The sequence below is a fragment of the Rutidosis leptorrhynchoides genome, chromosome 1 (genome assembly GCF_046630445.1).
Source record: "Rutidosis leptorrhynchoides isolate AG116_Rl617_1_P2 chromosome 1, CSIRO_AGI_Rlap_v1, whole genome shotgun sequence".
NCBI lineage: Eukaryota > Viridiplantae > Streptophyta > Magnoliopsida > Asterales > Asteraceae > Rutidosis > Rutidosis leptorrhynchoides.
Window position 1 is genome coordinate 534,506,565 of NC_092333.1, and position 26,767 is coordinate 534,533,331.

The following is a 26,767-nucleotide window of genomic DNA, read 5'->3' on the forward strand; positions in this document are numbered from 1 at the left end:
AAAAAGTTTTACGTAGATTATCAAATAATGATAATCTAAAATATCCTGTTTACACACGACCATTACATAATGGTTTACAATACAAATATGTTACAACAAAATAAGTTTCTTGAATGCAGTTTTTACACAATATCATACAAGCATGGACTCCAAATCTAGTCCTTATTTAAGTATGCGACAGCGGAAGCTCTTAATAATCACCTGAGAATAAACATGCTTAAAACGTCAACAAAAATGTTGGTGAGTTATAGGTTTAACCTATATATATCAAATCATAATAATAGACCACAAGATTTCATATTTCAATACACATCCCATACATAGAGATAAAAATCATTCATATGGTGAACACCTGGTAACCGACATTAACAAGATGCATATATAAGAATATCCCCATCATTCCGGGACACCCTTCGGATATGATATAAATTTCGAAGTACTAAAGCATCCGGTACTTTGGATGGGGTTTGTTAGGCCCAATAGATCTATCTTTAGGATTCGCGTCAATTAGGGTGTCTGTTCCCTAATTCTTAGAGTACCAGACTTAATAAAAAGGGGCATATTCGATTTCGATAATTCAACCATAGAATGTAGTTTCACGTACTTGTGTCTATTTTGTAAATCATTTATAAAACCTGCATGTATTCTCATCCCAAAAATATTAGATTTTAAAAGTGGGACTATAACTCACTTTTACAGATTTTTACTTCGTCGGGAAGTAAGACTTGGCCACTGTTGATTCACGAACCTATAATAATATATACATATATATTAAAGTATGTTCAAAATATATTTACAACACTTTTAATATATTTTGATGTTTTAAGTTTATTAAGTCAGCTGTCCTCGTTAGTAAACTATAACTAGTTGTCCACAGTTAGATGTACAGAAATAAATCGATAAATATTATCTTGAATCAATCCACGACCCAGTGTATACGTATCTCAGTATTGATCACAACTCAAACTATATATATTTTGGAATCAACCTCAACCCTGTATAGCTAACTCCAACATTCACATATAGAGTGTCTATGGTTGTTCCGAAATATATATAGATGTGTCGACATGATAGGTCGAAACATTGTATACGTGTCTATGGTATCTCAAGATTACATAATATACAATACAAGTTGATTAAGTTATGGTTGGAATAGATTTGTTACCAATTTTTACGTAGCTAAAATGAGAAAAATTATCCAATCTTGTTTTACCCATAACTTCTTCATTTTAAATTCGTTTTGAGTGAATCAAATTGCTATGGTTTCATATTGAACTCTATTTTATGAATCTAAACAGAAAAGTATAGGTTTATAGTCGGAAAAATAAGTTACAAGTCGTTTTTGTAAAGGTAGTCATTTCAGTCGAAAGAACGATGTCTAGATGACCATTTTAGAAAACATACTTCCACTTTGAGTTTAACCATAATTTTTGGATATAGTTTCATGTTCATAATAAAAATCATTTTCTCAGAATTACAACTTTTAAATCAAAGTTTATCATAGTTTTTAATTAACTAACCCAAAACAGCCCGCGGTGTTACTACGACGGCGTAAATCCGGTTTTACGGTGTTTTTCGTGTTTCCAGGTTTTAAATCATTAAGTTAGCATATCATATAGATATAGAACATGTGTTTAGTTAATTTTAAAAGTCAAGTTAGAAGGATTAACTTTTATTTGCGAACAAGTTTAGAATTAACTAAACTATGTTCTAGTGATTACGAGTTTAAACCTTCGAATAAGATAGCTTTATATGTATGAATCGAATGATGTTATGAACATCATTACTACCTTAAGTTCCTTGGATAAACCTACTGGAAAAGAGAAAAATGGATTTAGCTTCAACGGATCCTTGGATGGCTCGAAGTTCTTGAAGCAGAATCATGACACGAAAACAAGTTCAAGTAAGATCATCACTTGAAATAAGATTGTTATAGTTATAGAAATTGAACCAAAGTTTGAATATGATTATTACCTTGTATTAGAATGATAACCTACTGTAAGAAACAAAGATTTCTTGAGGTTGGATGATCACCTTACAAGATTGGAAGTGAGCTAGCAAACTTGAAAGTATTCTTGATTTTATGTAACTAGAACTTGTAGAATATATGAAGAACACTTAGAACATGAAGATAGAACTTGAGAGAGATCAATTAGATGAAGAAAATTGAAGAATGAGAGTGTTTGTAGGTGTTTTTGGTCGTTGGTGTATGGATTAGATATAAAGGATATGTAATTTTGTTTTCATGTAAATAAGTCATGAATGATTACTCATATTTTTGTAATTTTATGAGATATTTCATGCTAGTTTCCAAATGATGGTTCCCACATGTGTTAGGTGACTCACATGGGCTGCTAAGAGCTGATCATTGGAGTGTATATACCAATAGTACATACATCTAAAAGCTGTGTATTGTACGAGTACGAATACGGGTGCATACGAGTAGAATTGTTGATGAAACTGAACGAGGATGTAATTGTAAGCATTTTTGTTAAGTAGAAGTATTTTGATAAGTGTATTGAAGTCTTTCAAAAGTGTATAAATACATATTAAAACAATACATGTATATACATTTTAACTGAGTCGTTAAGTCATCGTTAGTCGTTACATGTAAGTGTTGTTTTGAAACCTTTAGGTTAACGATCTTGTTAAATGTTGTTAACCCAATGTTTATAATATCAAATGAGATTTTAAATTATTATATTATCATGATATTATCATGTATGAATATCTCTTAATATGATATATATACATTAAATGTCTTTACAACGATAATCGTTACATATATGTCTCGTTTAAAAATCATTAAGTTAGTAGTCTTGTTTTTACATATGTAGTTCATTGTTAATATACTTAATGATATGTTTACTTATCATAGTATCATGTTAACTATATATATATATATATATCCATATATATGTCATCATATAGTTTTTACAAGTTTTAACGTTCGTGAATCACCGGTCAACTTGGGTGGTCAATTGTCTATATGAAACATATTTCAATTAATCAAGTCTTAAAAAGTTTGATTGCTTAACATGTTGGAAACATTTAATCATGTAAATATCAATCTTAATTAATATATATAAACATGGAAAAGTTCGGGTCACTACAGTGCCTACCCGTTAAATAAAGTTCGTCTCGAAATTTTAAGCTGTTGAAGGTGTTGACGAATCTTCTGGAAATAGATGCGGGTATTTCTTCTTCATCTGATCTTCACGCTCCCAGGTGAACTCGGGTCCTCTACGAGCATTCCATCGAACCTTAACAATTGGTATCTTGTTTTGCTTAAGTCTTTTAACCTCACGATCCATTATTTCGACGGGTTATTCGATGAATTGAAGTTTTTCGTTGATTTGGATTTCATCTAACGGAATAGTGAGATCTTCTTTAGCAAAACATTTCTTCAAATTCGAGACATGGAAAGTGTTATGTACAGCCGCGAGTTGTTGAGGTAACTCAAGTCGGTAAGCTACTGGTCCAACACGATCAATAATCTTGAATGGTCCAATATACCTTGGATTTAATTTCCCTCGTTTACCAAATCGAACAACGCCTTTCCAAGGTGCTACTTTAAGCATGACCATCTCTCCAATTTCAAATTCTATATCTTTTCTTTTAATGTCAGCGTAGCTCTTTTGTCGACTTTGGGCGGTTTTCAACCGTTGTTGAATTTGGATGATCTTCTCGGTAGTTTCTTGTATAATCTCCGGACCCGTAATTTGTCTATCCCCCACTTCACTCCAACAAATCGGAGACCTGCACTTTCTACCCTAAAGTGCTTCAAACGGCGCCATCTCAATGCTTGAATGGTAGCTGTTGTTGTAGGAAAATTCTGCTAACGGTAGATGTCGATCCCAACTGTTTCCGAAATCAATAACACATGCTCGTAGCATGTCTTCAAGCATTTGTATCGTCCTTTCGCTCTGCCCATCAGTTTGTGGATGATAGGCAGTACTCATGTCTAGACGAGTTCCTAATGCTTGCTGTAATGTCTGCCAGAATCTTGAAATAAATCTGCCATCCCTATCAGAGATAATAGAGATTGGTATTCCATGTCTGGAGATGACTTCCTTCAAATACAGTCGTGCTAACTTCTCCATCTTGTCATCTTCTCTTATTGGTAGGAAATGTGCTGATTTGGTGAGACGATCAACTATTACCCAAATAGTATCAAAACCACTTGCAGTCCTTGGCAATTTAATGATGAAATCCATGGTAATGTTTTCCCATTTCCATTCCGGGATTTCGGGTTGTTGAAGTAGACCTGATGGTTTCTGATGCTCAGCTTTGACCTTAGAACACGTCAAACATTCTCCTACGTATTTAGCAACATCGGCTTTCATACCCGGCCACCAAAAATGTTTCTTGAGATCCTTGTACATCTTCCCCGTTCCAGGATGTATTGAGTATCTGGTTTTATGAGCTTCTCTAAGTACCATTTCTCTCATATCTCCAAATTTTGGTACCCAAATCCTTTCAGCCCTATACCGGGTTCCATCTTCCCGAATATTAAGATGCTTCTCCGATCCTTTGGGTATTTCATCCTTTAAATTTCCCTCTTTTAAAACTCCTTGTTGCGCCTCCTTTATTTGAGTAGTAAGGTTATTATGAATCATTATATTCATAGATTTTACTCGAATGGGTTCTCTGTCCTTCCTGCTCAAGGCATCGGCTACCACATTTGCCTTCCCCGGGTGGTAACGAATCTCAAAGTCGTAATCATTCAATAATTCAATCCACCTACGCTGCCTCATATTCAGTTGTTTCTGATTAAATATGTGTTGAAGACTTTTGTGGTCGGTATATATAATACTTTTGACCCCATATAAGTAGTGCCTCCAAGTCTTTAATGCAAAAACAACCGCACCTAATTCCAAATCATGCGTCGTATAATTTTGTTCGTGAATCTTCAATTGTCTAGACGCATAAGCAATCACCTTCGTTCGTTGCATTAATACACAACCGAGACCTTGCTTTGATGCGTCACAATAAATCACAAAATCATCATTTCCTTCAGGCAATGACAATATAGGTGCCGTAGTTAGCTTTTTCTTCAATAACTGAAACGCTTTCTCTTGTTCATCATTCCATTCAAATTTCTTCCCTTTATGCGTTAATGCAGTCAAGGGTTTTGCTATTCTGGAAAAGTCTTGGATGAACCTTCTGTAGTAACCAGCTAGTCCTAAAAACTGGCGTATGTGTTTCGGAGTTTTCGGGGTTTCCCACTTTTCAACAGTTTCTATCTTTGCCGGATCCACCTTAATACCTTCTTTGTTCACTATGTGACCGAGGAATTGAACTTCTTCCAACCAAAATGCACACTTTGAAAAATTAGCGTACAATTCTTCCTTCCTCAATACTTCTAACACCTTTCTCAAATTTTCACCGTGTTCTTGGTCATTCTTTGAGTAAATAAGTATGTCATCAATGAAAACAATGACAAACTTGTCAAGGTATGGTCCACACACTCGGTTCATAAGGTCTATGAACACAGCTGGTGCATTAGTTAAACCAAACGGCATGACCATAAACTTGTAATGACCGTAACGTGTTCTGAAAGCAGTCTTTGGAATATCATCTTCTTTCACCCGCATTTGATGATACCCGGAACGTAAGTCAATCTTTGAATAAACAGACGAGCCTTGTAGTTGATCAAATAAGTCATCGATTCTCGGTAGTGGGTAGCGGTTCTTGATGGTAAGTTTGTTCAACTCTCGGTAGTCGATACACAACCTGAATGTACCATCTTTCTTCTTGACAAACAAAACAGGAGCTCCCCACGGTGATGTGCTTGGTCGAATGAAACCACGCTCTAAAAGTTCTTGTAATTGGCTTTGCAGCTCTTTCATCTCGCTGGGTGCGAGTCTGTAAGGAGCACGAGCTATTGGTGCAGCTCCTGGTACAAGATTTATTTGAAATTCAACGGATCGATGTGGGGGTAATCCCGGTAATTCTTTCGGAAATACATCGGGAAATTCTTTTGCAATGGGAACATCATTGATGCTCTTTTCTTCAGTTTGTACTTTCTCGACGTGTGCTAGAACAGCATAGCAACCTTTTCTTATTAGTTTTTGTGCCTTCAAATTACTAATAAGATGTAGCTTCGTGTTGCCCTTTTCTCCGTACACCATTAAGGGTTTTCCTTTTTCTCGTATAATGCGAATTGTATTTTTGTAACAAACGATCTCTGCTTTCACTTCTTTCAACCAGTCCATACCGATTATCACATCAAAACTCCCTAACTCTACTGGTATCAAATCAATCTTAAATGTTTCGCTAACCAGTTTAATTTCTCGATTCCGACATATATTATCTGCTGAAATTAATTGATAAGATGTAGCTTCGTGTTGCCCTTTTCTCCGTACTTCACTTTGTCCTCTTCATTATTTGATAATCTACGTTAACATGGTGGAATACCTATCTAGAGCAAGTGGGACTAGACGATGCGTACGCACTACCGTGGTCAGCATTCAAGCACTTGATGAACGAGAAGTACCGTCCCAGAACCGAGGTCAATAAGCTCAAGACAGAACTTAGAGGGTTACGAACCCAAGGATTTGATATTACCACGTACGAAAGACGATTCACAGAATTGTGCCTATTGTGTCCGGGAGCATTCGAAGATGAGGAAGAGAAGATCGACGCGTTTGTGAAAGGATTACCGGAAAGAATCCAAGAAGATATAAGTTCACACGAGCCCGCCTCCATACAACAGGCATGTAGAATGGCTCACAAACTAGTGAATCAGATTGAAGAAAGAATTAAAGAACAGACTGCTGAAGAGGCCAATGTGAAGCAAGTCAAAAGAAAGTGGGAGGAAAACGGTGATAAGAATCACCAATACAACAACAACAGCAATTATAACAATAATCGCAACAACTATCCTAACAATCGCAACATCAATCGCAACTACAACAAACGGCCCAACAACAACAACAACAACAACAACAACAACAACAGCAACCACAACAATCATCTTAACAACAATAATAACCGCAACAACAACAACAATCAGAAGCAGCTATGCCAAAGGTGTGAAAAGTATCACTCGGGGTTCTGCACCAAATTTTGCAACAAGTGTAAAAGAAATGGTCATAGCGCGGTGAAGTGTGATGTCTACGGACCAGGGGTTAACAGAACGAAAGGAACAAATGGTGTCGGAACGAATAATGGCGGAGCAAGTAGTGTCGGAGCAAGTTATGCCAATGTAGTTTGTTATAAATGTGGAAAACTGGGCCACATTATTAGAAATTGCCCGAACCAGGAGAACACGAATGGACAAGGCCGCGGAAGAGTTTTCAATATTAATGCGGCAGAGGCACAGGAAGACCCGGAGCTTGTTACGGGTACGTTTGTTATTGACAATAAATCTGCTTACGTTTTATTTGATTCGGGTGCGGATAGAAGCTATATGAGTAGAGATTTTTGTGCTAAATTAAGTTGTCCATTGACGCCTTTTGATAGTAAATTTTTACTCGAATTAGCAAATGGTAAATTAATTTCAGCAGATAATATATGTCGGAATCGAGAAATTAAACTGGTTAGCGAAACATTTAAGATTGATTTGATACCAGTAGAGTTAGGGAGTTTTGATGTGATAATCGGTATGGACTGGTTGAAAGAAGTGAAAGCAGAGATCGTTTGTTACAAAAATACAATTCGCATTATACGAGAAAAAGGAAAACCCTTAATGGTGTACGGAGAAAAGGGCAACACGAAGCTACATCTTATTAGTAATTTGAAGGCACAAAAACTAATAAGAAAAGGTTGCTATGCTGTTCTAGCACACGTCGAGAAAGTACAAACTGAAGAAAAGAGCATCAATGATGTTCCCATTGCAAAAGAATTTCCCGATGTATTTCCGAAAGAATTACCGGGATTACCCCCACATCGATCCGTTGAATTTCAAATAGATCTTGTACCAGGAGCTGCACCAATAGCTCGTGCTCCTTACAGACTCGCACCCAGCTAGATGAAAGAACTACAAAGCCAATTACAAGAACTTTTAGAGCGTGGTTTCATTCGACCAAGCACATCACCGTGGGGAGCTCCTGTTTTGTTTGTCAAGAAGAAAGATGGTACATTCAGGTTGTGTATCGACTACCGAGAGTTGAACAAACTTACCATCAAGAACCGCTACCCACTACCGAGAATCGATGACTTATTTGATCAACTACAAGGCTCGTCTGTTTATTCAAAGATTGACTTACGTTCCGGGTATCATCAAATGCGGGTGAAAGAAGATGATATTCCAAAGACTGCTTTCAGAACACGTTACGGTCATTACAAGTTTATGGTCATGCCGTTTGGTTTAACTAATGCACCAGCTGTGTTCATGGACCTTATGAACCGAGTGTGTGGACCATACCTTGACAAGTTTGTCATTGTTTTCATTGATGACATACTTATTTACTCAAAGAATGACCAAGAACACGGTGAAAATTTGAGAAAGGTGTTAGAAGTATTGAGGAAGGAAGAATTGTACGCTAAGTTTTCAAAGTGTGCATTTTGGTTGGAAGAAGTTCAATTCCTCGGTCACATAGTGAACAAAGAAGGTATTAAGGTGGATCCGGCAAAGATAGAAACTGTTGAAAAGTGGGAAACCCCGAAAACTCCGAAACACATACGCCAGTTTTTAGGACTAGCTGGTTACTACAGAAGGTTCATCCAAGACTTTTCCAGAATAGCAAAACCCTTGACTGCATTAACGCATAAAGGGAAGAAATTTGAATGGAATGATGAACAAGAGAAAGCGTTTCAGTTATTGAAGAAAAAGCTAACTACGGCACCTATATTGTCATTGCCTGAAGGGAATGATGATTTTGTGATTTATTGTGATGCATCAAAGCAAGGTCTCGGTTGTGTATTAATGCAACGAACGAAGGTGATTGCTTATGCGTCTAGACAATTGAAGATTCACGAACAAAATTATACGACGCATGATTTGGAATTAGGCGCGGTTGTTTTTGCATTAAAGACTTGGAGGCACTACTTATATGGGGTCAAAAGTATTATATATACCGACCACAAAAGTCTTCAACACATATTTAATCAGAAACAACTGAATATGAGGCAGCGTAGGTGGATTGAATTATTGAATGATTACGACTTTGAGATTCGTTACCACCCGGGGAAGGCAAATGTGGTAGCCGATGCCTTGAGCAGGAAGGACAGAGAACCCATTCGAGTAAAATCTATGAATATAATGATTCATAATAACATTACTACTCAAATAAAGGAGGCGCAACAAGGAGTTTTAAAAGAGGGAAATTTAAAGGATGAAATACCCAAAGGATCGGAGAAGTATCTTAATATTCGGGAAGACGGAACCCGGTATAGGACTGAAAGGATTTGGGTACCAAAATTTGGAGATATGAGAGAAATGGTACTTAGAGAAGCTCATAAAACCAGATACTCAATACATCCTGGAACAGGGAAGATGTACAAGGATCTCAAGAAACATTTTTGGTGGCCGGGTATGAAAGCCGATGTTGCTAAATACGTAGGAGAATGTTTGACGTGTTCTAAGGTCAAAGCTGAGCATCAGAAACCATCAGGTCTACTTCAACAACCCGAAATCCCGGAATGGAAATGGGAAAACATTATCATGGATTTCATCACTAAATTGCCAAGGAGTGCAAGTGGTTTTGATACTATTTGGGTAATAGTTGATCGTCTCACCAAATCAGCACACTTCCTACCAATAAGAGAAGATGACAAGATGGAGAAGTTAGCACGACTGTATTTGAAGGAAGTCGTCTCCAGACATGGAATACCAATCTCTATTATCTCTGATAGGGATGGCAGATTTATTTCAAGATTCTGGCAGACATTACAGCAAGCATTAGGAACTCGTCTAGACATGAGTACTGCCTATCATCCACAAACTGATGGGCAGAGCGAAAGGACGATACAAACGCTTGAAGACATGCTACGAGCATGTGTTATTGATTTCGGAAATAGTTGGGATCGACATCTACCGTTAGCAGAATTTTCCTACAACAACAGCTACCATTCAAGCATTGAGATGGCGCCGTTTGAAGCACTTTATGGTAGAAAGTGCAGGTCTCCGATTTGTTGGAGTAAAGTGGGGGATAGACAGATTACGGGTCCGGAGATTATACAAGAAACTACCGAGAAGATCATCCAAATTCAACAACGGTTGAAAACCGCCCAAAGTCGACAAAAGAGCTACGCTGACATTAAAAGAAAAGATATAGAATTTGAAATTGGAGAGATGGTCATGCTTAAAGTTGCACCTTGGAAAGGCGTTGTTCGATTTGGTAAATGAGGGAAATTAAATCCAAGGTATATTGGACCATTCAAGATTATTGATCGTGTCGGACCAGTAGCTTACCGACTAGAGTTACCTCAACAACTCGCGACTGTACATAACACTTTCCACGTCTCGAATTTGAAGAAATGTTTTGCTAAAGAAGATCTCACTATTCCATTAGATGAAATCCAAATCAACGAAAAACTTCAATTCATCAAAGAACCCGTCGAAATAATGGATCGTGAGGTTAAAAGACTTAAGTAAAACAAGATACCAATTGTTAAGGTTCGATGGAATGTTCGTAGAGGACCCGAGTTCACCTGGGAGCGTGAAGATTAGATGAAGAAGAAATACCCGCATCTATTTCCAGAAGATTCGTCAACACCTTCAACAGCTTAAAATTTCGGGACGAAATTTATTAAACGGGTAGGTACTGTAGTGACCCGAACTTTTTCATGTTTATATATATTAATTGAGATTGATATTTACATGATTAAATGTTTCCAACATGTTAAGCAATCAAACTTGTTAAGACTTGATTAATTAAAATATTTTTCATATAGACAATTGACCACCCAAGTTGACAGGTGATTCACGAACGTTAAAACTTGTAAAAACTATATGATGACATATATATGGATATATATATAGTTAACATGATACTATGATAAGTAAATATATCATTAAGTATATTAACAATGAACTACATATGTAAAAACAAGACTACTAACTTAATGATTTTTAAACGAGACATATATGTAACGATTATCGTTGTAAAGACATTTAATGTATATATATCATATTAAGAGATATTCATACATGATAATATCATGATAATATAATAATTTAAAATCTCATTTGATATTATAAACATTGGGTTAACAATATTTAACAAGATCGTTAACCTAAAGGTTTCAAAACAACACTTACATGTAACGACTAACGATGACTTAACGACTCAGTTAAAATGTATATACATGTAGTGTTTTAATATGTATTTATACACTTTTGAAAGACTTCAATACACTTATCAAAATACTTCTACTTAACAAAAATGCTTACAATTACATCCTCGTTCAGTTTCATCAACAATTCTACTCGTATGCACCCGTATTCGTACTCGTACAATACACAGCTTTTAGATGTATGTACTATTGGTATATACACTCCAATTATCAGCTCTTAGCAGCCCATGTGAGTCACCTAACACATGTGGGAACCATCATTTGGCAACTTGCATGAAATATCTCATAAAATTACAAAAATATGAGTAATCATTCATGACTTATTTACATGAAAACAAAATTACATATCCTTTATATCTAATCCATACACCAACGACCAAAAACACCTACAAACACTTTCATTCTTCAATTTTCTTCATCTAATTGATCTCTCTCAAGTTCTATCTTCAAGTTCTAAGTGTTCTTCATAAATTCCAAAAGTTCTAGTTTCATAAAATCAAGAATACTTTCAAGTTTGCTAGCTCACTTCCAATCTTGTAAGGTGATCATCCAACCTCAAGAAATCTTTGTTTCTTACATTAGGTTATCATTCTAATACAAGGTAATAATCATATTCAAACTTTGGTTCAATTTCTATAACTATAACAATCTTATTTCAAGTGATGATCTTACTTGAACTTGTTTTCGTGTCATGATTCTGCTTCAAGAACTTCGAGCCATCCAAGGATCCATTGAAGCTAGATCCATTTTTCTATTTTCCAGTAGGTTTATCCAAGGAACTTAAGGTAGTAATGATGTTCATAACATCATTCAAGCTATCTTATTCGAAGGTTTAAACTTGTAATCACTAGAACATAGTTTAGTTAATTCTAAACTTGTTCACAAACAAAAGTTAATCCTTCTAACTTGACTTTTAAAATCAACTAAACACATGTTCTATATCTATATGATATGCTAACTTAATGATTTAAAACCGAGAAACACGAAAAACACCGTAAAACCGGATTTACGCCGTCGTAGTAACACCGCGGGCTGTTTTGGGTTAGTTAATTAAAAACTATGATAAACTTTGATTTAAAAGTTGTTATTCTGAGAAAATGATTTTTATTATGAACATGAAACTATATCCAAAAATTATGGTTAAACTCAAAGTGGAAGTATGTTTTCTAAAATGGTCATCTAGACGTCGTTCTTTCGACTGAAATGACTACCTTTACAAAAACGACTTGTAACTTATTTTTCCGACTATAAACCTATAATTTTTCTGTTTAGATTCATAAAATAGAGTTCAATATGAAACCATAGCAATTTGATTCACTCAAAACGGATTTAAAATGAAGAAGTTATGGGTAAAACAAGATTGGATAATTTTTCTCATTTTAGCTACGTGAAAATTGGTAACAAATCTATTCCAACCATAACTTAATCAACTTGTATTGTATATTATGTAATCTTGAGATACCATAGACACGTATACAATGTTTCGACCTATCATGTCGACACATCTATATATATTTCGGAACAACCATAGACACTCTATATGTGAATGTTGGAGTTAGCTATACAGGGTTGAGGTTGATTCCAAAATATATATAGTTTGAGTTGTGATCAATACTGAGATACGTATACACTGGGTCGTGGATTGATTCAAGATAATATTTATCGATTTATTTCTGTACATCTAACTGTGGACAACTAGTTGTAGGTTATTAACGAGGACAGCTGACTTAATAAACTTAAAACATCAAAATATATTAAAAGTCTTGTAAATAAATTTTGAACATACTTTGATATACATGTATATATTGTTGTAGGTTCGTGAATCAACCAGTGGCCAAGTCTTACTTCCCGACGAAGTAAAAATCTGTGAAAGTGAGTTATAGTCCCACTTTTAAAATCTAATATTTTTGGGATGAGAATACATGTAGGTTTTATAAATGATTTACAAAATAGACACAAGTACGTGAAACTACATTCTATGGTTGAATTATCGAAATCGAATATGCCCCTTTTTATTAAGTCTGGTAATCTAAGAATTAGGGAACAGACACCCTAATTGACGCGAATCCTAAAGATAGATCTATTGGGCCTAACAAACCCCATCCAAAGTACCGGATGCTTTAGTACTTCGAAATTTATATCATATTCGAAGGGTGTCCCGGAATGATGGGGATATTCTTATATATGCATCTTGTTAATGTCGGTTACCAGGTGTTCACCATATGAATGATTTTTTATCTCTATGTATGGGATGTGTATTGAAATATGAAATCTTGTGGTCTATTATTATGATTTGATATATATAGGTTAAACCTATAACTCACCAACATTTTTGTTGACGTTTTAAGCATGTTTATTCTCAGGTGATTATTAAGAGCTTCCGCTGTCGCATACTTAAATAAGGACGAGATTTGGAGTCCATGCTTGTATGATATTGTGTAAAAACTGCATTCAAGAAACTTATTTTGTTGTAACATATTTGTATTGTAAACCATTATGTAATGGTCGTGTGTAAACAGGATATTTTAGATTATCATTATTTGATAATCTACGTAAAGCTTTTTAAAACCTTTATCTATGAAATAAAGGTTATGGTTTGTTTTATAAATGAATGCAGTCTTTGAAAAATATCTCATATAGAGGTCAAAACCTCGCAACGAAATCAATTAATATGGAACGTTTTTAATCAATAAGAACGGGACATTTCAGGATGATCACCTTACAAGATTGGAAGTGAGCTAGCAAACTTGAAAGTATTCTTGATTTTATGTAACTAGAACTTGTAGAATATATGAAGAACACTTTGAATATGAAGATAGAACTTGAGAGAGATCAATTAGATGAAGAAAATTGAAGAATGAGAGTGTTTGTAGGTGTTTTTGGTCGTTGGTGTATGGATTAGATATAAAGGATATGTAATTTTGTTTTCATGTAAATAAGTCATGAATGATTACTCATATTTTTGTAATTTTATGAGATATTTCATGCTAGTTGCCAAATGATGGTTCCCACATGTGTTAGGTGACTCACATGGGCTGCTAAGAGCTAATCATTGGAGTGTATATACCAATAGTACATACATCTAAAAGCTGTGTATTGTATGAGCACGAATACGGGTGCATACGAGTAGAATTGTTGATGAAACTGAACGAGGATGTAATTGTAAGCATTTTTGTTAAGTAGAAGTATTTTGATAAGTGTATTGAAGTCTTTCAAAAGTGTATAAATACATATTAAAACACTACATGTATATACATTTTAACTGAGTCGTTAAGTCATCGTTAGTCGTTACATGTAAGTGTTGTTTTGAAACCTTTAGGTTAACGATCTTGTTAAATGTTGTTAACCCAATGTTTATAATATCAAATGAGATTTTAAATTATTATATTATCATGATATTATCATGTATGAATATCTCTTAATATGATATATATACATTAAATGTCTTTACAACGATAATCGTTACATATATGTCTCGTTTAAAAATCATTAAGTTAGTAGTCTTGTTTTTACATATGTAGTTCATTGTTAATATACTTAATGATATGTTTACTTATAATAGTATCATGTTAACTATATATATATATATATATCCATATATATGTCATCATATAGTTTTTACAAGTTTTAACGTTCGTGAATCACCGGTCAACTTGGGTGGTCAATTGTCTATATGAAACATATTTCAATTAATCAAGTCTTAACAAGTTTGATTGCTTAACATGTTGGAAACATTTAATCATGTAAATATCAATCTTAATTAATATATATAAACATGGAAAAGTTCGGGTCACTACACGGGTAGTAACTACACTTGTTACTAAATACCAATATCCATAAGGATAGTCCCACTCACCAATTACCAGCAAGAACTCAGTGGTCTAATGTTACTGAGTCTTCTCCGTTCCTTTATCACCTGAGAATGATACAATCCGAGTCAGTAATCATATCTTGATAACAACCCGACAATAAGAAAACAACACCAAAACCAACACTTAATCACTTTACAAGTGGTCTGTCAACCGTACGAGTAACACCATCACACGCACGTTTGAGAACACTCAACCGTGCGGTTGACAACTCACTCGTACGTTTGGTCTATGACCAAACATCCTACAATGAATCACATGATCCGTACGGTTCATCACACGAGTGACTAGTGACTCGTACGAGTCACGTATCATCCGTACGTATCATCACAATCAAAACATAAATTTCTCATTACTACTCACTCGCACGGTTCACCACACGGTTGACTACCTCAACCGTACGAGTGAATGCTCACTCGTGCGAGTGATGAAGAACATTAGTAACATTCAATGAATAATCGATATCATACCATCAAATCATGCTATTAAGTTACTCAAATAAGTTTATGATCCATTATGCGCAAGTTTACCCAAAATCCCTTTCAATAACAACTCCCGTATGAGCGTAAAATGGAGCATACATGAAACGACCCGTCAAAGTACACTTGACGACCATTGTTATCTTGGTCCCACAGCTTGATCGTAACTTTATATGAATTTGATAAATAACCTTGCATTCTTTATTTAAAAATAATTTCCTATAAAGGAAACCTACCAAAATGTGTAAGTTTAGAAAAACCATACATTATTACTTAACCAAAAATTGACCAAAACAAGTCAACAACAACCACTATTAAATGTATCAAAATAGAATGGAAGTTAATGTTTAACAAAAGCTGCCATCATAAATATGCAGACTCTCTAAGCACAGCGGAAGCAATCAATCATGAACCTGAGAATAAAACATGCGAGTAACTGTCAACAAAATGTTGAGTGAATTATAGGTTTAATATTGCAAACAATATTTAATTTAAACCATAAAAATTTATGTTTGAAAACATAAAAACTTCTTTTTGGACCACAAAATTAAATGCTAGAAAACATATAAAAACATTATTACATTTTCCGTGAGCCACCTGGTAACCACTTAACCATTTATTTACCCTTGCCAAACACAATAAATAATATGCACTGAACAAGTGTATCTTCAACTAAATACGAAGTAATAAACATTCCGATTATAAATTGCTAGCGCGACTAGCTCGAAATGGGGTTGTCAAACCCGATAGATCTATCCGTAAGATTCGCGTTCACCAGTAGAAACCAGTGATTACAATTACCAGATTAGAGAATATTTTTGTTCGACTCACAATGAATAATTTAAACCAACTCCCACTTGTGTCCAAAATGTAAAATAAATTGCATGTATTCTCATCTCAAAAGATTTAAAATAGAAAAAGGGGACTATAACTCACCTTAATAGCAAACGAAGTAACCACACAAATATGCGAACAGCAAATGAAGTAAAGTAATCAGGAATGATCACAACGACGACCTATAAATAAAGCAGGTCGATATAGATAACTAACTTAGGTCAAGTCTTAGTATGATAGCTATTATACATGTTGCAAGTAGATATAGAACAACACTCAACATGCATAGGTTTGATCGGAACAACGTACGGACACACACTTTCTATTTTTAGAAAGTTTCTATTTTTAGCAGGTTTCCATTTTTGAAAAGTTTCTATTTTAGGAAAGTTTCTATTTTAGAAAAGTTTCTATTTTTGGAAAGTTTCCAAATTTAAAAAGTTTCCATATTTAGAAAGTTGCTATTTTTGGAAAGTTTATAAGTTAGGAAAGTTTCCTTAATTAGAAAGTCAACAAAAGTCAACTGAAAGTCGAAGTCAACTAAAAGTCAACTCAAAAGTCAACCTTGGTCAAACATAGTCAACATTAATTTTTAAAGTATAAGTTATATTAACAATATAAGTTATAATGTTAATTAAAGTCATATATGTATAATTATGTCATAACATAAGTTTTAATTAAATTGAATGAATTATTAAAGTTAACATAAGTTTAAATAATATAATTAATATAACATAAGTATTTAATTAATTAATTAAATATCAGTCATAATATAAGTATTATTAATTAATAATAGATTTTAAATCATATCATAAGTATTATTAATTAATAATGAATTATTAATCATATCATAAGCTTCTAATTATAATTATTAAATCATAAGTATTTAATAACTAAATTATAATTAAATAATAACTAAGCCTTATAATAATTTAATAATTAATTAATCCTTATTATAAGTCCTATTATAATAATCTCATAATATAAGTTTAATACTTACCATAAGTATTTTTCATTAATAATAAAAGTATTATTAATTATAAGTTTAATTAAATGTTTAATTAAATCATAAGTAATTAATAAATGATATAATAAATATATATATATCATAAGTCTTAAATTAAATAATTACTTTTTTCATCACAAGTAATTTATTAATAATGAAATTCATTATTTATATCATAAGTCATAATTAATAACTATAAGTTTTAATTAAAAGTTCATCGGGTCATAACTTGAGCCCCGGGAATCAGTTTTCGGCGAGTCTTATTGTGATGACCCGTCCTAATCCTTCTGGACGAAGTCTTCAACATTTGGTTCCATTGCAAGGTACTGACTTAAATATGCCATGAATGACTCCATGCAATATGAGCAAATGTACAGCGGAAGATTTCTTTCATACCTGAGAATAAACATGCTTAAAAGTGTCAACCAAAAGGTTGGTGAGTTCATAGGTTTATTATAACAGTTATTTCAATATATTAATAGACTACAAGATTTCCGTTTATAAATATATGTACACTCACAAGTGTATAAAACCGTTCTGCTTATGTTGAGGCCTCAGTAACCAACCTTAACAATAATATAATAAGTCATCTTCGTAAAGATGGATATGTACACTCGCAAGTGTATAAATAATCCTCGAAGTACTAAACATCCGCCCACTAGCTCTTATGTCTAGTGCAGCCTACAGGATGAGGGTGTTAAGCCCGATAGATCTATCTTTAGGATTCGCCCTTACATGCTCTTATAACATGTAACTAAATTACCTTGCACATCAATCCGCACAATATCATTTTTAATCACTTGTCTCTATTTCGTAAAGCATTTATAAAAGTAGCGCATGTATTCTCAGCCCAAAAATATATATTGCAAATGCAATTAAAAAGGGAGCAAATGAAACTCACCATACTGTATTTTGTAGTAAAAATACATAGAACGACATTGAACAAGTATAGGGTTGGCCTCGGATTCACGAACCTATATCATTTGTATATATATTAAAACATATACATGTAATCGAACAATTTCATATATTATAACCCTATATAATATATATTTAATTTGTATATATATTCGATAAGGATTATGATTTATATAGTTCTATATATATATTTATTATAAAAATACCTAATTTATTATATATGAATATTTATATAAAGATTTCTAATATAATTAATTCATACCTATAGGCAATATTACTTATAAGTTTATTCTTATATACATAATAACATATATTATTAATAATAGTAAGTAAAAGTTGTATTTTATTAAAATGATAATAATAACATTACTTTTAGTAAAAATCACAGTAATAATAATATTAATGATACTAGTAGTGAAAAGGATAATAATAATAATTATATAGTGGTATTGAAAACAAAATAACAAGTTTTGTAAAAATAATAATTTTTAATATTACAATACTATTATTGATAATCATAATACTTATAATAATAATAATAGTAATAAAAATGATGCTAATGTTAATATTTATAATGATAATAATTTGTATTATTTTGATATTAGTTATAACAATAATAATCATAATCATAAAAATGAATATAATACCAAAATGATAAAATTAGTAATAGTAATTATGTAAATAATACTTATGATAATACTAATAATAATGATTATGATACTTATATTTATGGTAATAATAATAATAATTACGGTACTAATCATAATTATAATACTAGTAATAATAATAATAGCTAATATTAATAATAATAATAATAATAATAAATAATAATAATAATAATAATAATAATAACAATAAGTATACCAATTAGAAAAACTACCTCAAAATGTTGTTTTAAAAAGATTGCTACCAAAAGGGATCGAACCTAAGACCTCTTGAATACCCGAACCCCTACTTAACCATCCCGTCTGTTACAGCTTTTCTATTATGATGCCATCCTAAAATAAATATATACTGTTTCTATTATTCATCATCTTCTTCAGCCTGACATCGACCCAAAGATCTTTCATACCCAAAACAACCTTCTGCTTAAATTTAATAGTCTTATTGGAAACAGAAACGAACGTTTTGGGGAGATTTCAATTGACAGAAAAACAAATGAGAGAAAAAAATAAGTAACTGCAGTAAAAACACCACGACTCCAACTCCATATTTGATTTTAAATTTGAGATTGTTATAGCTTAAACTCACAACATGAAATATATTTTAAATCATTCATAGAACCTTTCTCCATTCTTAATTGAACTGAAAACATTAAACTGAATCCGAATTTTGTTGAAGAACAGACATTTGACCTTTTGTTTCTAAAGTTTGACTCATGAATTTGTTCTTGTTTTGAAAAATTGGAAGTTGATATTTGGCAGAAAGATTAAGTAACGGATTCCTAACATACTAGCATTAACATATTTTTAAATTCCTTTCGAAATCAACTCAATGTTAATCGAGTTCAAAAACAGGGCAGTTTATTGGGTTTTCTTCAATTTTTGAATTAATTTGCCGATTTAAAAACTGAAAAAGGGTAACTGTGATTGGTATTTGATAGTTTAGGTTGTGTGGTAACAATTAACATCGAATGTAATCCAGTTTTAAAGGTCGATAGGATAACAATCGGGTACAGAAATAATAAAAAAAATAAAAAGTAGAAAGTTACATCTAACAGATTTTGAATTCTTCTGATTGTTGTGGAATCAAATCGTACTGGTTCAACAAGAAACAAGATTACCTATTGCTTGAAACTAATTGAAAGATGAATACGTTCTCATTCTGTATTTATATTTAATATATGCTGTATTTATATAATCATATATCTGTATACCTGTATTTACTTATATGTATATACTGCAATTCGTATACGTATATGTATCCTTGTTTATCTGATTTAATACAGTATTTATATATCTGCGTTTATATATTTATTTGTATTCCTCTTATACTTATATATTTACTTTTTATAGATTATACGTAATATTATTAATAAATATAATTATAATAATAATGATTTTAATATTATGTATAATAAAAATACAAATTTATAATAATATAATGGTAAGAATAATATTACTAATGATAATGATAACAATTACCATAATTGTGTTACATTAACATTGTTAATAACAGTAATACTAATTATACAAATATTATTAATAATAACCATAATATTAATAATGATAATAATATATCAAATTAAATGTATCAATTTTCATTAATAATATTAACAGTACATATATTATTAATACTAGTAATAATAATGACTGTAATATAACAACTATAACTAAACTTGTAATTATATTTTAATATCTAAATTCTACATTTTATTACATATGTAATGTTTACTAATTATAAAATATATATTTGAATATTTACACACTATATATATATATATATATATATATATATATATATATATATATATATATATATATATATATATATATATATATATATGTATTTACAGTATTTGTTCGTGAATCGTCGGGAACAGTCAAGGTCAAAAGCATTCATGAATAATAGTTCCAATTTTTTTGTGACTCGGTTTAATAAATTTTTCTTATCATGTCGAAATCATATAAGAATTAAGTTTAAATTTGGTCAGAAATTTCCGGGTCGTCACAGTACCTACCCGTTAAAGAAATTTCGTCCCGAAATTTGAGTGAGTTCGTCATGGCTAACAATAGAAATGTTTTCATGACGAATATGAGTTGATAAATATAGTTTTATCATTATTGATTAATATAGATAAAATGATTCGATTAAGTGAAACGTACGAGTGAAGCTGTCACAAAAGAGTGAAATGAGGAATTTAAGATTCGTCTTATATTTGATGTAGTCATGTTTGAATTCCGGAATTCAAGGGATTTAAAATAAAATCTTGGAAATCTATAAGATATGATTCTTCGGGATTTATGGAAATTAAGATATCTTTAATTAAATGCGATCATCTGTCTCGATTGCTTTGTCTGGTATCTCCACTATAAATGAACTTCTTCTTCCGTTCCATTATTTTCACCACTCCTATACTAAATTCTCGAATTCAGAAGATTGTGAAAATGATTAATCCAGTTCTAATCCTTGTCATTATCCTTACTATTGCAACAATCATTCTCTTTTTCCAACTTCCACCAGAGGAATATGTTTTCTTCTACATTGCCCTTTGGGTGATACTATTCTTAATTATACCGTATCTTTATATTGCTATTTGTATTAATATCCACGGTTTGTAACCTCCGTGTTGCTATTGAGCTTTTTTTTCTTCTTATATTTTGGAGCTCTTTGCCTTTTTATTATCCTCCCGATCTCTAGTAAAGCGAGTAACGGTCCAGAATTCGTAAGTATGGAATTTCGGATAAACATCATGTTCTAAATAAGAAAGAATGTATTAGCACGATTTGATTTGTCAAATTACCAGAATCACTGAGAATAGAACTATCAAGGATATACTTTCTTGATATGTTCAGAAGTTAAGTAGAATGAAAGAGTTATGTAACATGGCACGTGATGACGTTATAATCTGTGAATCATCACGTTCCATTAGAAACTCAGCATGACTTACTATAATATAATCACGTTGGCCGGGCGTCATTATATTATACTAACTCATGCTTTAATTCCCAACACTTCTCCACAATTCATTCATAATTTATACTTAGATTTTACAGAAGTTTTCAATATAATGGAATACAGAAAACACGAAGAGGTAGATAATTTCGGACAAGAATATTTATGAAAATATCCTCAAAAATATCGAAGATATTTATGATGATATTTTGGAATTTCTAAGTTCGAAGGTTGATGAAGAAAAATTTTCCGCAAGATTTTAACATGACTTCGGAGCAAGACATTCTCTAAAGATTTCATCGGATCCAGAATTACCTGAATTCTTTGAATATAGGGTTTGTTCCTTGTATTTGTCCTTGGTCTCATTCATGGTTATCTCAATCCGTTTTTTAGTACCAAATTTTCTATCGAGCGTTCCCAACACTCCATTCTTTATCATCAAACTCTTGGCCATTTAGGCCATCTACAATTTTACTGTTTCCTCTGCATTTAATGCAGCCTTATCTGAATCGTCGATTATCGATCCGAGGTGGTTTCAGGAGAATTGTGTTTTTAGATGATTAAACGCTCATTGTGAACGTCAAGATAAAAAGAATGTTTAAGATGCAATCAAGTGGAAAACTTGAAGAATTGTTTAGTTTCATATGTTATAATCAGTATTTTAATTCATTTTAATTGTCCAATGTTAGTAGTCCACAGTTGATAGTCTACAGTTAACAGTCCAATAATTCATATATAGCTTAATATATAATATTCGAATTAATTAATACGTATCGTGACCCGTGTACATGTATCAGACTCGATCACAACTCAAAGTATATATATTATTGTAGAATCAACCTCAACCCTGTATAGCGAACTCGTGCATTACAGCATATAGAGTGTCTATGGTTATTCCAAATAATATATATAGATGCGTCGATATGATATGTCAAAACCTTGTATACGTGTCCCGATATTTAAAGTGCGTAAAATAAATAACAGAAATTAAATGAAGATAAATAAAATTGCGAGAATATAAATTGCGATAAATAAATTGCGATAAATAAAATGTAATCAGTTAGCTAGGAACAGTTAGCTAGGAACAGTTAGCGTGGATTCTTAACAAAATTCTTCTCATAGTTAAATTGTTTGTTTCTAACAAATTTTATTTTGTCCAATATTTTCTTCATTATGCCACTTGTTGGATTCTGATAGATCAAAATCCAAACATGAAATTGAATGAAAATGGTTATTCTGCGGTGAACGGATACGTATATCAGTGGTTGTAAATAGGATAGTAAATGACTGTTGAATTAGATTTGAAAGAATGTATAGTGTACTTATTAATGTGAAATCTAAATATTCCTCGGGTATTACCTACCCGTTAAAATATTTTCACCATTAACAGTTTGTACGAAAGAATTTTTAATTACAACCTTTATGAAAACATATATACATATATATTTTCTTCAGATGTAATCATGAATTTAATGAGTCAATATGATATTAGACTCATTTGATTTACCGTTGAAACAAGAATATATAATCTCTAAAACATTAGAGATTACATAATCGCCATGAAGAACGAAGACAATTGATGTAGAACGGTATGTAGAACGATGATTATACTCGAGGTACATAATGAGATGTTGAGGCATGGATTGTTGATGGTACTAGTGTTGTTATTGATGGTACTGTGGGTGCCGATGATATTGCTGAAGCTGTTAAGTTTTGCACCATATTCTCCAAATTGATTACTCGAGCGCGAAGTTCGTTAATTTCTTCTATTATTCCTGGATGATTGTCGGTCGAAACGAGCAGATGAATAAGGTTTAGAATTTTAGATAGAAGATAATCGTGACGAGCTATCCTGGAGATGAGACTAAAAATGGTGTTTCGAACTGGTTCGCCTGTAAGTGCTTCAGGTTCTTCGCCAAGATTGCATGTTGGTGGGTGGAAAGGATCGCCTTCTTCTTGTCTCCATTGATTAAGTCGACTACGAACCCATCCCCATTTCATCCAAAATAGGTGATGGCTAAGTGGTTGATCCATTCCGGTTATGCTGCTTTTGGAGCTCGAGTGGGAATCTATATCGGAATAGCTGTTGGAATCCGAGGAACTTGAACTAGTTGCGAGTTCCATCTTGTACGGTCGGATAGAGGATTTTCGATATGAAATGATTTTCGGATATTGGATGATATTCTAATTACATAGAATACCTATATATAATATAGAAGATCCCATAGATTACGGAGGAACTTTTGGAAACTGTCAGACAAAGTTTACAATAACAGATACGCTAGGATATAAATTTATCTATAAACTATCTATGCAATAAGTGCAGGAAGTCGTGTCTAGACTTAGGAATGATAAGTAGGAAATTTTCCACTAGGAATGATAAACAATACTTATAATATGCAGCTAAGGTCGAAGTCCAGACTCACTAATGTATCCTAACAACTATCAGTTAGACACACTAATGCAAGACCTGGTTCGCTAGGACCAACGCTCTAATACCACCTGTGATGACCCGTCCTAATCCTTCTGGACGAAGTCTTCAACATTTGGTTCCATTGCGAGGTACTGACTTAAATATGCCATGAATGACTCCATGCAATATGAGCAAATGCACAGTGGAAGATTTCTTTCATACCTGAGAATAAACATGCTTAAAAGTGTCAACCAAAAGGTTGGTGAGTTCATAGGTTTATCATAACAGTTATTTCAATATATTAATAGACCACAAGATTTCCGTTTATAAATATATGTGCACTCGCAAGTGTATAAAACCGTTCTGCTTATGTTGAGGCCTCAGTAACCAACCTTAACAATAATATAATAAGTCATCTTCACAAAGATGGATATGTACACTCGCAAGTGTATAAATAATCCTCGAAGTACGAAACATCCTCCCACTAGCTCTTATGTCTAGTGCAGCCTACAGGATGGGGGTGTTAAGCCCGATAGATCTATCTTTAGGATTCGCCCTTACATGCTCTTATAACATGTAACTAAATTACCTAGCACATCAATCCGCAGAATATCATTTTTAATCACTTGTCTCTATTTCGTAAAGCATTTATAAAAGCAACGCATGTATTCTCAGCCCAAAAATATATATTGCAAAAGCAATTAAAAAGGGAGCAAATGAAACTCACCATACTGTATTTTGTAGTAAAAATACATAGAATGACATTGAACAAGTATAGGGTTGGCCTCGGATACACGAACCTATATCATTTACATATATATTAAAACATATACATGTAATCGAACAATTTAGTATATTATAACCCTATATAATATATATTTAATTTGTATATATATTCGATAAGGATTATGATTTATATAGTTCTATATATATATTTATTATAAAAATACCTAATTTATTATATATGAATATTTATATAAAGATTTCTAATATAATTAATTCATACCTACAGGCAATATTACTTATAAGTTTATTCTTATATACATAATAACATATATTATTAATAATAGTAAGTAAAAGTTGTATTTGATTATAATGATAATAATAACATTACTTTTAGTAAAAATCACAGTAATAATAATATTAATGATACTAGTAGTGAAAAGGATAATAATAATAATTATATAGTGGTATTGAAAACAAAATAACAAGTTTTGTAAAAATAATAATTTTTAATATTACAATACTATTAATGATAATCATAATACTTATAATAATAATAATAATAGTAATAAAAATGATGCTAATGTTAATATTTATAATGATAATAATTTGTATTATTTTGATATTAGTTATAACAATAATAATCATAATCATAAAAATGAATATAATACTAAAATGATAAAATTAGTAATAGTAATTATGTAAATAATACTTATGATAATACTAATAATAATGATTATGATACTTATATTTATGGTAATAATAATAATAATTATGGTACTAATCATAATTATAATACTAGTAATAATAATAATAGCTAATATTAATAATAATAATAATAAATAATAATAATAATAATAATAATAACAATAAGTATACCAATTAGAAAAACTACCTCAAAATGTTGTTTTAAAAAGATTGCTACCAACAGGGATCGAACCTAAGACCTCTTGAATACCCGAACCCCTACTTAACCATCCCGTCTGTTCCAGCTTTTCTATTATGATGCCATCCTAAAATAAATATATACTGTTTCTATTATTCATCATCTTCTTCAGCCTAACATCGACCCAGAGATCTTTCATACCCAAAACAACCTTCTGCTTAAATTTAATAGTCTTATTGGAAACAGAAATGAACATTTTGGGGAGATTTCGATTGACAGAAAAACAAATGAGAGAAAAAAAATAAGTAACTGCAGTAAGAACACCACGACTCCAACTCCATATTTGATTTTAAATTTGAGATTGTTATAGCTTAAACTCACAACATGTAATATCTTTTAAATCATTCATAGAACCTTTCTCCATTCTCAATTGAACTGAAAACAATAAACTGAATCCGAATTTTGTTGAAGAACAGACGTTTGACCTTTTGTTTCTAAAGTTTGACTCATGAATTTGTTCTTGTTTTGAAAAATTGGAAGTTGATATTTGGCAGAAAGATTAAGTAACGGATTCCTAACATACTAGCATTAACATATTTTTAAATTCCTTTCGAAATCAACTCAATGTTAATCGAGTTCAAAAACAGGGCAGTTTATTAGGTTTTCTTCAATTTTTGAATTAATTTGCCGATTTAAAAGCTGAAAAAGGGTAACTGTGATTGGTATTTGATAGTTTAGGTTGTGTGGTAACAATTAACATCGAATGTAATCCAGTTTTAAAGG